This window comes from Stegostoma tigrinum, chromosome 8 (assembly GCF_030684315.1).
Source record: "Stegostoma tigrinum isolate sSteTig4 chromosome 8, sSteTig4.hap1, whole genome shotgun sequence".
Lineage (NCBI taxonomy): Eukaryota > Metazoa > Chordata > Chondrichthyes > Orectolobiformes > Stegostomatidae > Stegostoma > Stegostoma tigrinum.
The window spans coordinates 60,617,281-60,640,272 of record NC_081361.1 but is presented as its reverse complement, the minus strand read 5'-3'; positions in this window follow the sequence as shown (position 1 = coordinate 60,640,272).

The window sequence follows — 22,992 nt, the reverse complement described above, 5'->3', positions numbered from 1 at the left end:
TTTCCAAGATACTGTATTTTCTTACTTTTTCAGGAAATCTGCAAGTATTTATGAAATTATTGAGATCCCCTGGGAGAGGCAGATTAAAGAGAAACGTGGTGAATTGGGTGAAACAATGTGGAATATTCCTTCACAACCATCTTAATACAAAAGTAATCCAGAAGACCATGTTGATCATGATTTATATTATTCAGTTTTGCTTCTACCTTTTGTGGCCTGTGATTTCCACCCCAGCTCGTAACTGTGTGCATTCACTTTTGAAGATATGCAGTGAATCAGCACTGACAGCATGAGGACGCATCCCATTCCACAGGTTTACTAACCCTTGGGGAAAAGAGAACCTCCTGCCACAAAGCTATTTGTGCTGTTATGTAACTTATACATGACCCTTGGCCCTCTCCAATCTATCTAATTGAAGTAATTGTCAATGTGAACGCAGTCTAGCTCCTTCGTTTGTTTTAAGACCGCTTTGAGGTTGCTCTGGGGGGCCAACTAAATCAATCCTGTGATTTCAGCTTTTTTGGAGTAAATAAGGTATTTTCAAGTTGGATATATTTGTGAGTCTTTCTTCTGAGCCTTTTTGCATAGTCACTAGATAACCCAATATTGGAGGAAAGCAAACTAGACACATTGGGATAGGAATTGTGTCTGTTTTACAGGTATAAAATGGATGAAACAAAAGGCAATTTGTGTGGCCACTGTCTTATAGTTCAAAGATGTGTGGGTTAGGTGGATTGCCCGTGTAAAATTGCCCCATAGTGGCCAGGGATGTGTGGATTGTGCGGTTTGATTATGATGGATGCAGGGTTAAGGGGATAGGAGAGTGGATCTGGGTGGGGTGCTCTTCAGAGGGTTGGTGCAGACTCAATGGGCTGAATGGCCTGCTTCTGCACTGGAGGGATTCTGTGATTCTATGCCCAGTCTGATTTTAAGACCACTGAAGGAAATTTGACTGCCTTGACAGAAACAGACATTGGTCATCCAGATTCCAAGTTCCAATATATGCCTAAAAGAATATCTAGGAATGTTTAGTGTCCTGAGTGTGGTGTAAATGAATGTTGAATTACTGTTAAACAACATACAATAATCTATGCTTTTTGTTTTGTTCATTTTATCATTTTTTTTGATTATTTGAGTGCTCAATATCTAGATTTAGCTATCGCTGATTGTAGTTCTAACTTAAGATACAATTGTCTGTGGCAAGAAATGGTTAATAGGCATTTACCAATTTGTACGCATTATAGTTGATAGTTGACAATGCAAATGGCAATCAAATCCAACTAGGATGATGTAAAACAGTTCAACAAGCCACCATTTATTTCTAGATATTTTTAGTTAGCCTCTTCAGATATATGGTGACACAGCTTTAGACTTGAACTCACCCTCTGGCGGAAATTGGGGCACTACTATTGTACCACAACAGTCCACCATTTATGTCTAAGCATAGGTAAACCCAAAGGCAGGTTTTTGTCAGGTCGTTAAGTTGAAAGAGTGAAGGATCAGGTTAGTTCTGTGTTGGCACTCTTGCCTCAGGGTTCAATCAACAAAATTAAGTGAAATGCAAAGGTTTCACCGAAACCTCTTGGATAAGCATATGGATGATGATGGGATAGTGTAGGGGGATGGGCTCAGATTAGTTCACAGGCTGGCACAACATCGAGGGCTGAAGGGCCTGTTCTGCGTTGTATTGTTCTATGTTCTATGTTCTATAATTAATTTGTGAAAATAATTGAGGAATTCCAGGAAATTCACTAATGATCAGAACTTTGCTGGGTAAAATTTTTTAAAGATTGGGGGAAGACCATAAGACATAGGAGTGGAAGTAAGGCCATTCGGCCCATCAAGTCCACCCTGCCATTTAAATCATGGCTGATGGGCATTTCAACTCCACTTCCCTGCACTCTTCCCGTAGCCCTTGATTCCTTGTATAAGACCATAAGACATAGGAAGTAATCTGTGATGAAACTATGGCTTTAAGAGGTGTGCTCTGTCCTCGGTTTTTTTTAATGACGAGAGATTGAGACAGAGGTGTGAATAAAGTGAACAGCTCGCAAAGCCTTGGGTTCTGCTTTCAAATTGGAACAATAGAAGCAGCATGAATGCGTGGAGTCAGGCTCCGACAGAACCAGGCTTTTAGTTTGTCTTTCAGTATGTTTTGTTGTTTTTAAATTGGCTGTGCAAGCTGTCTCTCTCTCTCTTTCTCTCTACTAGAATTTTCTCTCTATTCTGACAGAATTACATATGAGACAATCTATTTTACTGAATTTGCCCTTGCCAAGGATGTGGTTACAGGATGTTACTATATTGGAACGGTTACTGTTTAGCTGTTAAATAATCGATTATTCTGTTTAGATTTCCATCAGAGTTAAAGTTGTACCAATTCTTCTTTCCATGTTTGTGTTTTAACTGCATGGTAGAAATAATGTGTGTTTGACTTAAAGCTGAGAAGTTTAACCAATTGAATTATGTCCTATCATAGAATCAGAGAGTTGTACATCACAGGAACAGACCCTTCAATCCAACTTGTCCATGCTGACCAGATGGCTTAAATTAGTCTAGCCCCATTTGCCAGCATTTATTTCATATCCCTCTAAACCCTTCCTGTTCATATACCCATCCATGTTCCTCATGATATCATAGACTTCAATAAGGTCATGCCTCACCCTCCGACACTCCAGGGAAAATAGTCCCAGCCTATTCAGCCTCTCCCTATAGCTCAAACCCTCCAACCCTGGCAACATCCTTGTAAATCTTTCTTGAATCCTTTCAAGTTTCACAACATCCTTCCTATAGCAGGGAGACAGAATTGCACTCAATATACCAAAAGTGGCCTGATCAATGTCATGTGCAGGTGCAATATGACCTCTCAACTCCTATAGTCAATGCATTGATCAATATAGGCTAACATGCCAAACACCGTATTCACTATCTTACCTACCTGCAACTCCACTTTCAAGGAACTGTGAAATTGTACTTCAAATCGCTGCGTTCGGCAACACTCCCCAGGACCTTTCCATTAAGTGTATCTATCCTGCCCTGATTTCCCTTTCCAAAATGCAGTACGTCACAGTTATATAAATTAAACTCCATCTGCTACTCCTCGGCCCAGTGGCTCGTCCGATCAAGGTCTAATTGTAATTTGAGGTAACCTTCATCGCTGTCCACAACGCCTCCAATTTTGGTATCATCTGCCCTGAAACACAGCATCTTATACTTGCTTTTAAGTAAGATAAAAGCTCGGGCCTGGGTTACTTACCTTAATATATTTGCAGGTGATTGGTCTGGTCCATAACGAATGGAAATAAAAATTAATTACAGTTTCAGTGAGAAAAATTCAGTCTGGATCAGACATTTACAGGGGAGAATTAATCTTTGTTTGGATTGATTAAGTGAATAAATATCAGTGCTTCAGTGGAGAAAATTAATTAATGATTGAAATTTCGCTGGGATTTTGTTTAAAGGACATACGGGTTTAAAAGTTAAAGTTAATAATCAGTTCTTCTCTGTGGATAAAGTAATTAAATACTAGGCAGTTGAAGAAACAGCACAGATAACCTTTGTTTACCATAGGGATCTCCAGGTCAGTGGCAATGAGACATGAAGCTGAAACAATGCAAGATACAGAAGGTTGTGAGTGATGAAGCAATGACAGCTTAGCAGCTAGAAAATTGGCTGAGTGGCTATTTAGCAAATACAAATGACGTGAGAAAGAGATGGGCTATAGAAATGTCAACTGTCTGATTTAACAGGAAGTCCTGGTAAATGAAATGAGCCTAAGCAGCAAACTCAACACAATGTCTGAACTCACTTCAGCAAAATCTACCCTTTCACAGTGATATACACTGTCACTATGTAACTCTGTGTGGGATGTAAAGCAACACTGTCAGAGATTACATAAAGGACATCAAAAAAATTACAGGCATAAAGGTCCACAGTGCAGAACATGCCCTGCAGCCCATCGAGTCTGCTCCAATCAAAACCATCATCTAACTATTCCAATCCAATTTTCTAGCAAGTGGCCTATAGCCTACTATGCCTTAGCATCACAAGTACACATCTAAATATAACTTAAATGTTATGTGTGTTTCAGCCTCGACCATCCTTATATAAGTTCCAGATTCACACCACCCTCTGGATGAAAAACAATTTCCTCTTGTCCCCTGTAGACCCCCTACCCTTACTTTGAATCTATGCCCATGGGCATTGATCCCACCACCAAAGTGAGAAGATTTTTCCTGCCTGCCCTATCTATGCTTCTCATAATTTTATATATGTCAATTATGCCCCTTCAGTCTCCTCTGCTCCAAGGAAAACAAACCCAATCTGTCCAATCAATGTTCATAACTGAAACTCCCCAGCCCAGGCAACATCCTGATAAATCTCATCTGTACCCTCTCCACTACAATCACATCCCTCCTATAACATGGATTCCACAACTGCACAGAATACTCTAGCTGTAGCCTAACCAATTTTTTAACAGTTCCAGCATAACCTCCCTGCTCTCAAACTCTATCTCTCAGCAAACAGAAGCATCCCGCATGCCTTCTTAAGCACTTCCTCTATCTGTCTTGCAATCCTAAGGAACTGGTGAACATACAATAAAGGTCCCTTTGATCCTCCCTGCTTCCACGGTCCTATCATTCATCATGTAAATTGTCTAATATTAGATGGAATAATAGACATAACACTAAAGGACGCATTGGCCCAAATCTTCCAGTCTCTTGATCATCGCACACTGGATGTAAGGCCCAAGATGTCCATCCAAACCCTATGGAAGTCCCAACTCACAGAATTATAATAATTTCCTGAGGAAACTTGAACTTCCCTGTTCCCAGTGACATTCTGGAAAAATCTCTGACTCTGAGTGGGAGTTGATGGCTTCTCACAATTCTAATTTGCTTACCTAAATAGTTACCCAGGAAATGCTGGACAGAAATGTTCTAATCTAACTCCTTGGGAACTATGCAACTGATGTCTTCAGTTGCACTCCTCCCAATTCCTCTCGTGTTTCTTTGACCCATCAATTATCCTCACTAGCCCATCCAACACCACTTCTCACATCCTGACATGACTAATGCTCACCATCTGACTCCCTTGCCGAACTTTTGACTTCTTCCCGATCACTCAACTCCTACCTAGACCCGCCATGGATGAATTCCAGGACTCGAAGTGAGACATACTATAACAGAGTAAGTCAAGGTCTTTATCTTAATGCCATGAGTGTAATAGGTAAGGCTGGTGAGTCGATGGTATGGATTGACACATGGAAGCAGGATATTGTTGTTATCATGGAAACATGGTTAAGGGAAATGTTGGGCTGGCCACTCTACACGCCAGGGTATGGCATCTTTAAGTGACACAGGGAGGGTGTAAAAAGGATGGTGGTATAACTCTGTCAATTAAGGAGCCAGTTACTGCAATAAGGAGAGATGATATCTTGGAAGGGTCTTCAAACATGGCTTTTTTGGTAGAACTTAGGAGTGTTAAGGGGGCAGTTATTTTACTAGGAGTATACTATAGAACCCCAAAGAGTCAGTAGGAAATAAAGGAGCAAATATGTCAGTTATTAGAAGTGTGTAAGAGTTATAATTGGGTAATTATACCAGGGATTTCCATTTTCTACAACATAAGTTAGGATTGTCATAGTGTTAGGGATCTAGAGGGAGTGACTTTCTTGAAATGTATCCAGAGAGATTTTTATATCAATAAGCTGAAGGCCCAATAAGGGACGGTGCAGTGCTGGATATGAATCTGGGGAGAGAATCCAGACAAATCTTTCATGTGGCAGTCGTGGGGACATTTAGACGATAGCAACCACAGCACGGTACAAATACAGCTTCTGAAGATGGGTCCCAACCTGAAACATCAACTTTCCTGCTCCTCTGATGCTGTCTGGCCTGCTGTGTTCCTCCAACGCCCCAATGTGTTGTCTCTGACTCCCAGCGTCAACTAACTTACGGTACAGCTCAAATTTGATCAGGACAAGGAAAAATATGGCCTTCAAGAGACAGCTTTGGATTGGGGAAAGGCAGATTTTATTACAATAAAGTAGGATCTGGCCACAGTAGACTGGGAACAGCTCCTTGTGGTTAAGTCTACAATGGAACAATGGTTGGGGGGGCATTCAAAAAGGAGCTGGGGAGAGTACAGGTCCAACGTGTACCCTTTAGGGAGAAATGCAGGAGCAATAAGTTCAGAGAAACCTGGATGTCTAGGACAATTAAAGCCTTGGTAAAGAAGAAGAGTAGGGCTTTTAGTGAGACCTAAGGGAACAATTCAGCTGTGGGTCTACAGGAAAGCAGGAAGCGCAGGAAGGAATTAAAGAAAGCAGTTAGAAGAGCAAAAAGAGGGCATGAAGAAGGACTTGTGAATAGGATTAGGGGGAATCCGAAGGTATTTTATAAATACATTGAAGGGAAGACATTGACGAGAGAAAGAGTGGGGCCCATGAAGGACCAAGAATTGCGTGAAGCTGCAGGATATTGTAAGGGTGTTAAATGAACAAATAAATGAATTTTGTACATGGATTTAGGTAAGGCGTTTGATAAAGTTCCCCATGGTAGGCTCATGCAGAATGTAAGGAGGCATGGGATAGCGGGAAATGTGGCAGATTGGATTCAGAATTGGCTGGCCCTGAGAAGATAAAAGGTGGCAGTGGATGGAAAAAATTTAACATGGTGCTCGGTTACAAGTGGTGTACCACAAGGATCTGTTCTGGATCCTCTTCTATTTGTGATTTTTGCCATGAATTGGATGAAGGAATGGAAGGGTGGATTAGTAAGTTCGCAGATGATACGAAGGTGGGTCATGTTGTGAACAGTGTGGAGAGCTGTTCTAGGTTTCAAAGGGACATAGATAGGATACAGAGCTGGGCTGAGAAGTGGCAGATGGATGTTAACCCTGAAAAGTGTGAGGTGATTCATTTTGGAAGGACAAACTTGAAAGTAGAATGCAGGGATAACAGAAAGATTCTTGGCCGTGTGGAGGAGCAGAGGGATCTTGGGGTTCATGTTCACCATTCCCTGAAAGCTGCCACCCAGGTGAATAGAGTTGTTAAGAAGGTGTATGATGTGTTAGCTTTCAATAATAGAGGGATCGAGTTCGAGAGCCGTGAAGTTATGCTCCAGCTATACAAAAGCCTGGTTCGGCCACATCTGGAATATTGTGTCCAGTTCTGGTCACGTCATTACAGCAAAGACACAGAAGCATTAGCAAAGGTGCAGAGGTGATTTACCAGGATGTTGCCTGGAATGGAGGGAAGGTCTTATGAGGAAAGGTTGAGAGAGCTAGGGCTTTTCCCTTTAGAATGACGAAGGATGAGAGTGACTTGATAGAGTTGTACAAAATGATCAGAAGTATAGATAGGGTAGACAGCCAGAGAGTTTTTCCTTGGGTGGAGGTAGCTTTTACGAGAGGACATAGTCTTAAAGTGAAAGGAGGTAGATATCAGGGAGACGTCAGAGGTAGGTTCCTTCATCAGAGAGTGGTCGGGGCGTGGATACTTGCTGGAGAGGGGAGTGGAGTCAGCCTCATTAGGGGCATTTAAGCAACTATTAGATGAGCATATGGATGTTAGTATAAAGTTGGGGTGGAGGTTAGATAGACCTTAGGTTTAGGGTAAAAGTTCAGCACAACATCGTTGGCCAAAGGGCCTGTACTGTGCTGCACTGCTCTATGTTCTACGTTCTATGTTCTATGAATACTTCTCTTTGGTCTTCACTGTGGAACAGGTTGATGTAGGTGCGGAATTCCGGAAAAGGGACTGTGAGGAACAGTTTACTGTAGGAAATGGGAAGGCATTGGAGGCTCTACTGAACTCGTCTACTGAGGTGGTATGGGCTGAGGCCAGAAACAGGAGAGGAGAGGTCACACTGCTGGGAGTTTTTTGTAGACCTCCGCAAAGTTCCAGGGATGTGGAAGAGAGGATTGGCAAAACTATTCTGGGCAGGAGTGAAAGGAACAGGGTGGTCATTATGGGAGACTTTATCTTCCCTAACATTGACTGGAAATGCTATAACTCTAGTACATCGGATGGATCAGTTTTTGTCCAATGTGCGCAGGAGGGTTTCCTGACACAGTATGTAGAAGGGCCGACAAGAGGGGAGGCCACACTGGATCTGGTACTTGGTAATGAACCAGGCCAGGTGTTTGATTTAGTGGTAGGTTAACACTTTGGAGAGAGTGAACATAATTTGGTTACGTTTAGTTTAGCGATGGAAAGGGATAGGAACATGCCACAGGGCAAGAGTTATAGATGGGGGAAGGGCAATTATAATGCGATTAGGCAAGACTTAGGAGGCCTAGAATGGGTTAGAAAAATGCAGAGCATGGGGACCATCAAAAGTGGAGCTGGTTAAAGGAACAGATATTGTGTGTCCTTGATAGGTATGTCCCTGTCAGGCAGGGAGGAAGTGATAAGGTAAGGGAACCGTGGTTTACTATAAAGAAATTGTATCTCTTGCAAAGCGGAAGAGGGAGGCTTATGTGATGATGAGGCGAGATTGTTCAGATGAGGTGATGGAGAGTTACAGATTAGCAAGGAAGGATTTAAAGAGAGAGTTAAGAAGAGCAAGGAGGGGACATGAGCAGACATTAGCAGATAGAATAAAGGAGAACCCTAAAGCTTTCGATCGATATGTGAGGAATAAGAGGATGACTAGGGTAGGAATAGGACCAGTCAAAGATAGAAGTGGGAAGTTGTGTGCGGACCCTGTGGGGATTGGAGAGGTGCTAAATTAATATTTTTCATCTGTTTTCACTGAGGAGCATGAGAATATTGTTGAGGAGAAGACTGAGTTACGGGCTATAGAATTGAAAGGGTTGAGGTTAGTAAGGAGGAGGTGTTATCAATTCTAGAAGGTGTGAATGTAGATAAATCCCCTGGGCCGGATAGGATTTTTCTGAGGATTCTCTGGGAAGCTAGGGAGGAGGTGACGGAGCCTTTAGCCTTGATCTTTGAGTCCTCATTGTCTACAGGTTTAGCACCAGAGGACTGGAGGATTGCAAATGTTGTGCCCTTATTCAAGAAAGGCAGTAAAGATGACCCAGGTAATTATAGACCTGTAAGCCTTACGTCTGTTGTAGGAAAAGTTTTGGAAAGGATTATAAGAGATAGGATTTATAATCAATTAGCAAGCAACAATTTGATTGGAGATAGTCAGCATGGATTCATCAAGGGCAGGTTGTGTCTCACAAACCTCATTGAGTTTTTTGAGAAGGTGACCAAGTGTGTGGATGAGGGTAAGGCAGTTCATGTGGTGTACATGGACTTCAGTAAAGCCTTTGATAAGGTTCCACATGGTAGGCTATTGGAGAAAATACAGAGGCACGGGATTGAGGGAGATTTAGCAGTTTGGATTAGAAACTGGCTTTCTGTAAGAAGGCAACGAGTGGTAGTTGATGGAAAATATTTAGCCTGGAGTCAGGTCACTAGTGGTGTGCCTCAAGGATCTGTTTGGGACCACTGCTGTTTGTCATTTTTATAAATGACTTGGACGCAGGCATAGGTGGATGGGTTAGTAAGTTTGCAGATGACACTAAAGTCGGTGGAGTTGTGATCAGTGTAAAGAGTGTTGCAGGTTGCAGGGAGACTTTGATAAACTGCAGAATTGGGCTGAAAGATGGCAAATGGAGTTCAATGTGGATAAATGTGAGGTGATTCACTTTGCGAAGAATAATAGGAAGGCAGAACACTGGGTCAATGTAAAGATTCTGGGTAGTGTGGATGTGCAGAGGGATCTTGGTGTCCATGTACATAGATCCCTGAAAGTTGCCACCCAGGTTGATAGTGCTGTTAAGAAGGCTTATGGTGTGTTAGGTTTTGTTGGTAGAGGGATTGAGTTCCGGAGCCGTGATGTCATGCTGCAACTGTACAAAACGCTAGCGCGGCCTCACTTGGAATATTGTGTGCAGTTCTGGTTTCCCCATCACAGGAAGGATGTGGAAGCATTGAAAAAGGTGCAGAGGAGATTTACCAGGATGTTGCCTGGTCTGGAGCGAAGGCCTTATGAAGAAAGGCTGAGGGACTTAGGTCTGTTCTCATTGGAGAGAAGGAGGCTAAGAGGGGATATAATAGAGACATACAAGATGATCAGAGGATGAGATAGGGTGGACAGTGAGAGTCTTTTTCCCAGGATGATGACGTCGGCTTGTAGAAGGGGGCATAGCTACAAATTGAGGGGTGGTAGATTTAAGACAGATGTCAGAGGCAGGTTCTTTACTCAGAGAGTGGTAAGGGCGTGGAACGCCCTGCCTGCCAGTGTAGTTAACTTAGCCACATTAGGGGCATTTAAACAGTCCTTGGCTAAGCATATGGATAATGATGGGATAGTGTAGGGGGATGGGCTTAGATTAGGGCGACGCAACATCGAGGGCCGAGGGCCTGTTCTGCACTATATTGTTCTATGTTCTATGTTCTATGTTCTAACTTAAAAACCAACAGATCGCCGGGCCCATTTGAACTGCCTCCCAGGCCGTTGTGGGAGGTGAAGCAGGAAATTGCAGATGCTCTGACACAAATTTTTCATTCCTCTCTCACCAATGGGGAGGTGCCAGAGGACGGGAGGATGCTCATGTGGTTCCACTTTTTAAAAAGGGTGGTAGAGATGAACTAAGAAATTGCAGAATAGTGAGTCCCACATCAGTTGTAGGGAAGCTATTGGAGAAAATTCTGAAGGAGTGAATTAATACCCATATGGAAAGGCATGGGTTAATTAGGATAAGTCAACATGACTCTGTTAAAGGGAGGTCAGATTGTTTGAGTGACTGGAAGCCAGTGTCCAGTGGTGTAACACAAAGATCAGTACTGGGACCCTTATTCTTTGTTATATGCATAAATGGTATCGATGAAAATGTGACGGGAATGTTGAACACATTTGCAGATGTCACCAAGATTGGCAGAGTGGTTAACAGTGAAGAAGATTTTTGTAGATTACAGGAAGATATAGATGGTTCGGTGAGTTGGGCAGACGGGTGTGAGATGATGCACTTTGGAAGAAGGAGCAAAATGAGGGAATATTTATTGATTGGCAGGACACTGGGTGGATTAGAGGAATGGAGGAATCTTGGGGTAATTATTCACAGAGTCCTGAAGTTGGTAGAGCACACAAACAGGATAGTTGAGAAGGAATATATGGGACACTTGCAGTCATCAGTCATGGCATAGTGTATAAGAGCAAGGAAGTAATGTTGGAGTTGTACAGGGATTAGGTCAGGCCACACCTGGAGTACTGGATGCAATTCTTGTCACCTCACTGCAGGAAGGATGTTATAGCACTACAGGAGATACAGAGGAGGTTCACCAGAATGTTGCCTGGGACGGAGAAATTGAGCTATAAGGAGAAACTAGACAGACTTGGGTTGTTTCCTTTAGAGCAGAGAAAATTGAGGAGGGCATGATTGAGCTGTATAAAGTTATGGGGGATATGAGCAGGATGAACAGAGAGCAGCTGTTCACATTATTTGAGGGATCAATCACGAGAGGACATGGTTTTAGAGTAAGGGTCAGGAGATTCAGAGGGGATTTGGGAACAAAGAACTTTTTCACTCAGCTGATGGTAAGAATTTGGAATGGGAAGGTAGTGGAGGCTGGAAACCTTACAAACTTTAAAAAGTATTTGGATGAGTACTTCAAATATCATATTGTTTAAAGACATGGGACAAGTGCAGGAAATTGGGGTTAGTGCACTTTTAGTGAGAGTCAGTGCAGACTCGATGGGCCAAAGGGCCTTTTTCTGTGCTGTGTGAATCTCAGTAGTCTTTCCATTTGTTTTAGCTGCAATCCAGAGGTTTTAAGATGGTTGGTCTCATGTTGTGGAAGTCCAGACCCTCCAAAACACTTGCTAGTGTTATAATTTTTTATGTATTCCTGGAGAGAAAACAGGAATATTTGAAAGAGATGACTTTCTGCTGAGAGTGGTGAATCAACCAGCAACCCCCTTGATATTTCTTCTTAAGTCCCTCCCTCTTTGAAGGTTCCTAAGACTTTATAAGTTCAACATTTCCTGGATTTCATATAGGGGTTTGCCAGACAGACACTGAATTTACATCAGTTATTTTTCTTTGTGGCAGCACTTTATATTTTAAGAAACCACAGTTTGGAAGTAAAAATAAAAACAAATTGTCCATAAATATTTTGAGGTTCACATCTGTTGTCATAAAAATACTCACATCTCTGTGTTGCCTTGCTTTGCCCATTAGTGCATTGCTGCTTCATTCGGAACTTGTCTTGCATTGACTTTGACACAGACAGAAAGCCATGTCATTTTGTCAACAATGACAAGAGGAGGGAGGCAGACATGTTGCTGTATAGCACTGTGTTACATAACGGTTATACAGACAGCGTGTGCTGGCATTTTAAGCAGCAAGCACACTGCATGTGTTTCAACCAAACGGCCATGTTGGAAAATCTAAAGAGAATAGTCCTTCTTCCAGCCAAGGAGGATAGTTTTCAGTCATGGAGTGATACCACAGTTGGTCAAGGCCATTGTCCAACCTCAGTCCAGGAGATTAGCAAAGGCCAGTCGGCTACTTGGTGTGTTCACGGTCCAGGGTTCTGCATCCTTACAGACTGGGGCTTAGCCATGGCCAGTCTGAGTAGTCTAGGGAATAGTAGTAGGTCAGTCGGAGAGCTGCACAAATATCAGTCATGGGTCTGATCCATCATCAGTCAGGGCCGTATTCCCAATTTGGTCTACGATATGGGCTACAGTTGGTCCTGTGGGTTTGTGCACTAAAAGCCAAAGAGGGTTATTAGAGAGAAAGTCCTGTGCTGGGGAAGTCAAATGTGGGGATTGGATGCAGCTGGGATACCGAAGAGAAAAGCACTGAGAAAGGGGCAACTCCTCGGTGAAAGGTTGGAAACATTGTAGCATGGGAGGGCATGGGGTGCATTGGGAAATAGGAGGACATTGATGGTCACCACCACCCTGCCTTCAACAGAAAAACAGCGCATAGATATAATGGGCATTGCTAAGTGGTAATAAGTGGTACCCCTGGAACTTGGGGGCAAATTGTAGAGTTGAACAGCTAAAAAAAAGTTTGAGATCATGAGGAGGCTCAAAGCTGGTCTTGTTGACAGGAACTGCCTTCAGAAAGGAACATGAAGGTTGGGAGTCGGGTGGGGGGATAGAATGTAGGGCAACTAGCTCAATAGGTGGTGTATGTAGCTTACTCTCTGAAGACTTTCATCTGCACAATGGGAGGGAAAAATAGTTTTGATTGTCTGCAAGACGAGGCTCCACTTGAGTTTAATACAAGCCCATTCAAAGGGCAATTGCAGTGCTTTTTGTATTCATTCACAGGTTGTGGGCGACACTGGCTAGGATAGCATTTATTGCCCATTCCTAATTGCCCAGAGGGCAGTTAAGAGTCACATACATTGCTGGGGAGATGCTGCTTGGCCTGCTGTGTTCATCTAGCTTCACACTTTGTTATCTATGTTACATTGCTGGGGTCTGGACTCTCATGTAGGCCAGAACAGGTAAGGATAGCAATTTCCTTCTCGAATTGGCATTTTGTGAACCAGGTGGTTTTTTTTCCTGACAGTGCTTATGCACTTAATGTTAAGGTCCTGGAGAGTGCTGCTGAACAATGAGACCTTGGGGTGCAGGTTCAGAGCTCCTTGAAAGTGCAGTCACAGGTAGACAGGTTGGTGAAGAAGGCATTTGATGCGCTTGCCTTTACTGGTCCGTGCATTAAGTATAGGGGTTGAGAGGCCATGTTGTGGCTGTACGGGACACTGGTGAGGCCACTTTTGGAATATTGCGTTCAATTCTGGCCCCCCTGCTATAGGAAGGATGTTGTTAAACGTGAAAGGATTTAGAAAAGATTTACAAGAATGCTAGATAGCACAGTGTAGAGCTGGAGGAACACAGCAGGCCAAGCAGCATCAGAGGAGCAGGAAAGCTGGCATTTTGCGTCTGGACCCTTCGTCAGAAATCTACAAGAATGTTGTTAGGCTTGGAGGGTGTGGGCTATAGGGAGAGGCTGAATAGGCTGAGGCTGTTTTCAGAGGCTGAGGGATGACCTTTTAGAAGTTAATAAAGTCATGAGGGACATGGATAGGGTGAATAGCAGTGTCTTTTCCCTGGGGTGGAGAATCCAGAACTAGACGGCATGGTTAAGGGTGAGAGGGAAAAGGTTTAAAAGGGACCTAAGAAACAAAGTTTCCACACAGACGGTGGTATGTATGTGGAATGAGCTGCCAGAGGCGGGTACAATAACAACAAGTAGAAAGTTTCTGGATGGGTACATGAATAGTAAGCGTTTAGAGGGTTATGGGCCAAATGCTGGCAAATGGAACTAGATTTAATTAGGATATCTGGTCGTCAAGGACAAGTTGGCTGAAGGGTCTGTTTCCGAGCTGTAGGATCGCTATGAATCTACAGCAATTGGCAATGGATCCATGGCCTTTGTTATTATTGATTAGATTATTATTGAATTCAAATTCAACTATCTATCAAGGCAGGATTCAAACCCCGTTCCCCAGAACATAACCTGGGTCTCTGGATTAGTTACCTAGCGAGAATACCACTGGGCCAGCATTAATTAGGCATTCACAGAATCCAGATTAAATAGATCTGCAATCGCAAAATTCAGTTTCTGCATTTTATGTATTGACCAATCAAATTGATTACAAATATGACCACAAGCAATTCTGACATGCAATGGATGATTAGAAATTAATTCTAGTAATTGCTGTGAAGCAGAAAAGATCTCTAGTAACCTAAAGTCACCTGTGGTTGACAATTCCTTAACACAGTGCAAGATTTTAAAGGCTGCACAAGGTTGCAGAACCACACCCCTCTCATATTGGACTGTAAGCATTTCACAACATGTCCTTAAATACAATGCTGCCTTTCTTACTTGAGATTGGAGGTGGAGGTAGGGAGACAATGTTTCAGTGACCTCACTGACAATCTCCTACTGTACTAGCTTGACATGGCTTGTTCTGCATGTCTCTGAAGACACCCCCTGTAGGTTGGCCCTCGTTGGTGGACTCCATGATCCACTGTGTATCGAGGACTATGCTAAGTTGTCATTTGTGTGTGATAGAACTGTTGACTGCTCACATTAGTGAGGGCCTGTTTTGTTCCTAATATCATGCACACAAGTTCAGTGGAGCTGTCACCATTGGATTTAACTACAGCAAAGGTTATTGTGGTTTCTGTACAACTAAGGTGCAGTCACTGAGGAGGAACAAAGGTTTCAGCAAGGCAAGGACCAGCAGCAATCTCCAGCAGCTGCCAAACAGCTCTATACGAAGGAGTCACAGCAAAAGACCCCCTCAGGACATATAGGAAGGCCCACAGTCTCTCATCCTCAATGCCATTTCTTCCAGCTGACTGAGGAACAGTGATGCCCGAAAGTGCGGATGGCCATCCTAACCTGGTAGTTCTTAATTTTTATTTAACATGCTGCTCCAAGGACCCATCAGGCACCTGTTGGGCCTCTCCCAATCCTTACCTCACAAATGTACCATTGTTGCTGTTGATACAATTTGTAGAAGAGCACTCTGTTTAATTTCATCTCCTCAGTGCTGCAGCCCTACCAGTCGATGTTGTAAACATTGCTGGCTTCTTCCAGCTGGCATACCACAAAATGCTATTGATTGTGCACTTGTTGCATTGAGGGTGCCATTATAATAATATCATCATGATTTAGTCAACAGGAAGGGCGCCACCCTGTCAATGTACAAGTTAGTCTGATCACGTCTTCTACATCTTCTACCCTGGAAGGAGACATGATGCCTACAGTCTTTATAACTGTCAGGTCCCTGCTTCATTTCAAGAGCCAACTGCTGCTGGGAGACAAGAGCGACCCTCTCCAAATAAGGCTAATAATTCCATTATGCAACTCCCAGACTGAAGCCAAACATTCACACATTGCAGTCTATTCTTTCATCAGAACCAATATGGAACAGATGTTTGGCCTCTTTAGGATGGGGTTCAGATGTTTGGATTGGCCTGGGGTTAGGGAACAGTTCGGGGTGGAGGTGTGGCTTTTGCAGTAGCGTGCCACATACTCCATGTCTGCAGTCCCCGGCACAACTAGAACGGGTAAGAAAGGGGATGTGGTGGAAGCTGAATAGCTGGGAGAGCAGCTTCCAAGGAGGAATATGGGAGAGGAGATGGCCTAGTGGAATTATCGCTGGACTATTAATCCAGTGACGCAGATAACATTCTGGGTTTTGAATCCCACCAGGGCAGATGGTGGAATTTGAATTTAATCGAGCAAAGTCCAGGAACCCATTATCAATTGTCGGAAAAACCCATCTGGTTCATGAATGCCCTTTATTGCCATCCTTACCTGGTCTGGCCTACTTGTGATTCTAGACCCACAGCAATATGGTTAACTCTGAACTGCCATCTGGGTAATTAGGGATGGACAGTAAATGCTGCCTGGTCAGCAACGCTCTCATCTTGTGAATGATAAAGGACAAAAAAACATTGAATGGAAGGAACATCATCTTCATCATGACAGTGCAGTGTCGAGTACATCAAACCAGACAGGACTTAATGGATATCTACCTCCAAAAGATGTGAGTTGGATAATGTCGTCATTTATTGACAGTAACATTGATGTTTCCCAAAAGGCAAGCAACCCCTGTTTAGTCTCAAAAGCAAATACAGCCTTTTTAAATGATTTTTCTTCATTTCCTCTGTTTCATAAAAGTTAATGTTAACAACTGTTTGAAGACTTCACAACATCTAATGCTCCTACATTCAACAATGACAACACGTGAGTTTGCACTGTGAACAAGGTAAAGAGTAACACTTCTTCAGACATGGTTCTACCATTATATTGTGTGAAGGAAGGATAGCCTCTGTAGCTTTCTTACTGAACCTGCAACTAATATGACAGTTGATCAGACAGGTGCCAATATAGTTGCAAATGTGACATTCCATTTATGATGAAGTGTCACCTATGCCACTTTTGTGTCTTTGGACAATTTTCATTTTCTTGCTCTCCCATCACATCAAGGTTCAGCCTTGGTGTGAAGGACAGATTTGTGCATATTTCCAGCAATGGCTAAGAATTCTGCTGGCCTTGCCTCTCCTTGGCATCTGCCAAATTGATCATAGGCAGCTAGATGTATGCAAGCCAGAGCCAGCATGGCACAGATAGCATGGCTAGACTCAACCAACCTATAATCCAGCTTGTCGAATGTCTTGAGAATTCTGCCAATTATGCCTGTTTGTGCACTTGTATGAAGTTACTAATGGTTGACATCAGAATCCTCTTCTGTTGAGAAGGTGCTTAGTTTCAGGCTGTCCCCTAAATGCCAAAGAAATGGAAAGTTTCTTTATTGACCAGCTGCAGAGATGTGGCAGTGACAGGATCGCCAAACTGTGCTCCTGGGTCTAATTTGGCAATGTAGCCATTGTGGTGTCACTACTGAGCTGGTAGAAGGTGCAGGAGAAAGCCTTGCTGATGTTTACTGGAAGTGTTTTGTGTCTTCTTCCTCTAAGGTGGAATTAGTCCTAATGTTGGGAGGGGCTAGTTTTTTATAGGGAAAGGTTCTGTCAATATTGCTGTTACCTACAGAGGGAATAAGTTACACATTGGGGTTGGAAGCTTGAACATGTTAAGAATATGCTCATATAGATGATAATGGGACAGCAGGTGACAACAAATCTTACTTGGTTGCCAGAACATGTAGTTCTTGGTATTTCCTCTTGAGTGATCTGCTCCTCTCCCCTGAGCTGAAGGTATTCTCCAGTAAGGTGTGAGAAGCTGAATGTTGGCCATCCTGCCTCAGTCTTGGGCCTTTCATCCCAAATGTGAGCTGTTTTCTTCTTGCAATGTGTGAGAGGGAGGGACTGAGTGAGGTGAAAATGGCAGGCATGACTGTTTGTGTAGATGTAGGCAGAGGAAGGTGCTGAGATGTTCTGAGTGAGTGAAAAGAAAGAGCAGAGGGCATACGGGGTTAGAAATTTCCACGTTGGCCAGATTGAGAACCACTGGGGGAAGATGCAATAGTGAAAATGGCAGACCATGATCCTTGTTGGGAGAAGGATACAAGAGCAACATTAGAGTGAGGAAGAAGATAGAAGATGGTGATGCTTTCCCATGTGAAAAACAACAGATCATTCATGTTCTTGTGGCATTTCTGAGCATTCCTGCAGCCTGTGGACTAGATACAAGGATGATGTTTTCCTAAACACTTTACCTTAAGATTACTAATGCTGTTAATATAGTTGTTACAATTATAAAGTTTAGAAAAATGTCACAATAGTGAAAATGGCAGACCATGAGCCTTATTGGGAGAATGATACAAGAGCAACATTAGAGTGAGGAAGAAGATAAGAGATGGTGATGCTTTCCCATGTGAAACACAAAAGATCACAGTTATTACATTTAGGGTAACATGAAATGAATCATTTGACTTTTTCCTGAAGCTTGCTTGGAAGTAAGTCTAGGTGGTTTGATGATTACAAACTTAAATGAAGGTTTAGGTTGCCTTACTGGGAAGAAGATGAAAGGTTTGCATGCTTGAAGACAAAGGCTTATACCTGTGCATAACATTGGAAATTGTCAGTCTCTGAAGTCCTAAAAAGTTGCTGAGAATGTTGAGATGTAAATTATTGTTTGCTAAAATGCACATTAAGCTCAAGATGATAAAGGTTTGGGAGCTCAAGGATAGTTAATTAGTATTTCAAGGTAGATACAATGCCATGTGATTCATGGTGCCTTGGGAAGGATGCCGAGTAAACCCATGTAAAGGTCGGGGTTTACAGACTTAGAGTCATAGAGTCTTAGAATCACACAGCACGGAAACAGACCCTTCAGTCCAAACAGTCCATGTCAACCACAATTCCAAACTAAACTAGTTCCAGCTGCCTATGTGTGGCCAATATTCCCTTCAAACATTTCTTATTTATGTGCTTATCTAAATGTCTTTTAAACATTGTAACTGAACCCACATCCACCACTTCCTCAGGAAGTTCATTCCACACATGAACCACTCTCTGTGTAAAATAATTTGCCCCTCATGTCTTTTTTAAATCTTTCTCCTCTCACTTTAAAATTATGCCCCCAGCCTTGAAATCTCCTACCCAAGGAAAAGACACTTGCCGTTCAACTTATTTATACTCATCATTTTATAAACCTCTATAAGGTTTACAAACCTCAACCTCCGACCTTCCAGTGAAAAACAAAATTCCAAACTTTCCTTTAAAGTTAAACCCTCCGTTTCTGGCAACATTCTGGTAATTCTCTTCTGAACTCTCTCTAGCTTCATAATATCCTTTCTATAACAGGGAGACCAGAACCAGACATAGTACCTTAGAAGAGGCCTCACCAACATCCTGTACAACCTCAATATGATGTCCCAAATCCTATACTCAAAGGTCTGAGCAATGAAGGCAAGCATGTTAAACACCTTCTTAACTGTCCTATCTACCTGCGGTGCAAGCTTCCAAGAATTGTGAACTTGAACTCCTAGGTTTCTCCATTCTACAACACTACCTACGGCCCTACTTTTAATTATATTGGTCTTGCCTTTGTTCAACATATGTAGAATATTACTGAAAATAGTGTTTCAGGCCTTCAAGGATCCTGAAGACAGGGAGCAGCTAGGTTCACCGGGCAAGAATGTGGATGGTAGCTCACACACAGGTTGCAAGGCATTGTGAATACTTCATCTTTGATTTTGGTCACATGCTGAGCCTCACCATCATTGAGGATGGGGTATTCATGGAACCTTCTCATCCTGTTAGTTGCTTGATTGTCCACAGCCATTCACAACCGAATGTGACATGACTGCAGAACTTCAATTGATCAGTTGTGGGATAGCTTCGCTATGGCTTGGGTTGCACAAGATAATAGCTCAACGAGATTGAAGGGAATACACCGGCCACAAGCTGAATTTTCCATATTTCGTCTGTGTCACTTCTGTGGAGTTTCACACAGGGTTTCCCTCCATGAACCCTGTTGACTTTTCTCACAAAATTCTCTACTGCTCATCTCATTACATCTGTCCTTCATCTCTAGGGCATTTGCTTTTGCACTTAACAGCGGCAGGTCCATTTGCCAGTGCCAGGACCTTCTGGTATAATATCACAGCCACCAAATTTAAATCTCAGATGTACATTTCAAACACATCCAGTTAGGCATTGTCTTTGTGCTTCTATTCATTACCATGTCTAAGAGTCATGCTGATTGGAATGGGAGGTCCTGGTGGATGAGATGGTGGAGAGGAGGACCATCCTCTTTCCCCACAACCAGCAAAGGAGACAATGCACCAGAACCTGCCAGCCCCATTCGAAGTATCCGCCCAAGTCACAGATAACCATAGAAACTGATAGCAGGAGGCCATTCAATCCTTTGAACCTGTTCTTCATTCAACAGGATCATGGCTGATCTACAATTTCAAAGCCATATTCTCACTTTCTTCCCACACCACAGGAAGACTTTAAAACCTAAAACTCTTATCTGTTTCCTTCTTTAATATTTTCAGTGAATTGGTCTCCACAGCCTTGTGTGGTACAGAATCCCACGGATTCACTATGATTTGAGCGAAAAAAGTTTTCTTCATCTTACGCTTAAATAATCTACCCCATACCCAAAGACTGTTTCCCCTGGTTCTAGACTCTGCAGGGAGGGAAAACATCATCCTTGTATCTAGTCCACAGGCTGCAGGAATGCTCAGAAATGCCACAACAACATGAATGATCTTTTGTGTTTCACATGGGAAAGCATCACCATCTTCTATCTTCTTCTCACTCTAATGTTGCTCTTGTATCTTTCTCCCAATAAGGCTTATGGTCTGCCATTTTCACTATTGTGACATTTTTCTAAACTTTATAACTGTAACAACTATATTAACAGCATTAGTAATCTTAAGGTAAAGTGTTTAGTAGTAAATTGTGTCAAAATGACCAAAAATAATAAGCATTAAAGAAAAAGAGAATGTTGACAAATAAAGACGCAGTCTAGCAAAGAAAAGCAGAACAACAATAAATTTTCATATAATATGTTGTTACTTAGAAGTCATATTATCCATTTTGTCAAGTACCTCAGTAATAAAACTACTCCTAATATCATAACAGTAGCAATAGGGAAATATTATATTGAGAGACCACAGATTGCTTCAAAATTACTAAAGACTAGATAAATGCAAAACAATGTTACGATTGGCATTTTGTGGCAATGAATTGTCAGTTATATAATTTTTACTTTTTTCTTTCTATTCTATTTTATAAAGATAGTTTTTGTAAAAATGTAAAATTCCTGTGCCTATGTGTGTGTGACTGAGTAACAATCTATCCTTTCACTCCTGCTATTTGCATTCAAATCTAACCCAGACTAATTGCATTAAGCTCTCCTTTGTCTAAGACTTCAAAGGGTCCTAACTGAAGCTTCAATCCACTCATCATTGGCCTTAGTTTACAGCATGAAACTGGTCATATCTGGCGCTTATTGACCCTCAACTGGCAAGTTCACTCACGGTGAGCAGCATGATGACAGTAATAGAAACAGTGTGAAACTGTTTTAACATGTTTGGCCAAAATCATAAAGGGTATTAACTTAACTAATCTGCTTGTGATTTTTATATTTGGTGCAAAGTGTGGAAAATCTCCACACTATAAGGCTATCAACGCAAAATGCAAATGAATGAATAAAATAATATTTCCCCAACAAATCCAATTCCAGAATTTTCAATGTGAGTAAGTGAATGCTTTGAAAGTTTTCACAAAATGCAACACATTGTTCATATGTTGGCAGTCTGTGGCAGTGAGATGTCAGATAGCATACAGTCTAATAGCCACAGATAAATGTGATCTCTAGGAATTCTGAGATAGTTTCCCTAAATGATTTTAACATTTGCCTACACTTTTAGTGAAAGGGCAGAACCTGAACAGAGGATGTGACCTAACTGAATAAAGCCTTCTTTTCCCAGACAAACTCATGTGCTCCAAATACTAAATCATTCTGAAAAACCCCTTCTTATTTGGATCTAGTCAACAGAGCAAGGGAGGAATAAATTATAATTATGTAATTTATGGCACAGCGGTAAAATGTTTAACCTTTCATTTGGCTTTGGTGCACAAAAATGATTAAAGCCAAAAAGTTGAATCACGCACAGACCACTCTGCAGTCTGGAATGTATTAGGGTAATCCTGGCACATTTGACAGCAGTTACAATTGAAATATATGTGTTAAAACAGAGCAACTGTACATTTCATTGAGGAATGGGACCTTTCTTTTTTGAAATTTGAAAACTACAGAAACCCAATTAGCTACTGAAAGTTACATAACTGGTGTCTCTATTGACAAGCATACAGATAACAATGCAGGTTAGAACTAATAAAATAACTAAAAGTAATCACCCTGGATAAGGTAAAAGCTTCCAGCATAAAAAGGATCCACTGGACAATAAATGTTCCAAGAGCTATAATCTTTCCTAAATAAGTATATTCAAGAGTTATTGGACATATGTTTTGCTTCTTTCATTACCACCCTCCATTCTAACTAAGTTCTCTTCCCTAGCCTTTATTTACCCGATGTCTCAGTTTGTTCTTCAGGAAAGACAATAAGCATATGGCATCCTCCCCAGTCTTTGATAACTTTCACTATGATCCTTACAGGGTGACCACTTCTCAAGATTGTCTTTTACACAGCAGAGAGCCACTTGATCCACATTTATTACTCTCCCAATGACATGTTTCCGCTTGAAAACTACCAATGGGCAATATTTGCATTGTTTTGACCATTCTGGAACTCACTTAGGTAAATTGTTTTTATTCTGCAGCCATTGGTGGAAATAAAGAATTGTAACACTGACAGAATTAACAATAAGACTTTTGTCGATAGCATAACAAGGTGGAACTGGGTTCATCCGGCAATAGGAAACTTTGTATAAGAATTGCAATATTCACTCTTTAATTTAAATGAGGGCTTTTGTGCAGCAATGTTCTCAATGAGCCAACTGAAACAAAGCATAATCCTTGATTTCTTTTAATCGTGTATCATGTTATGATTCAAGTT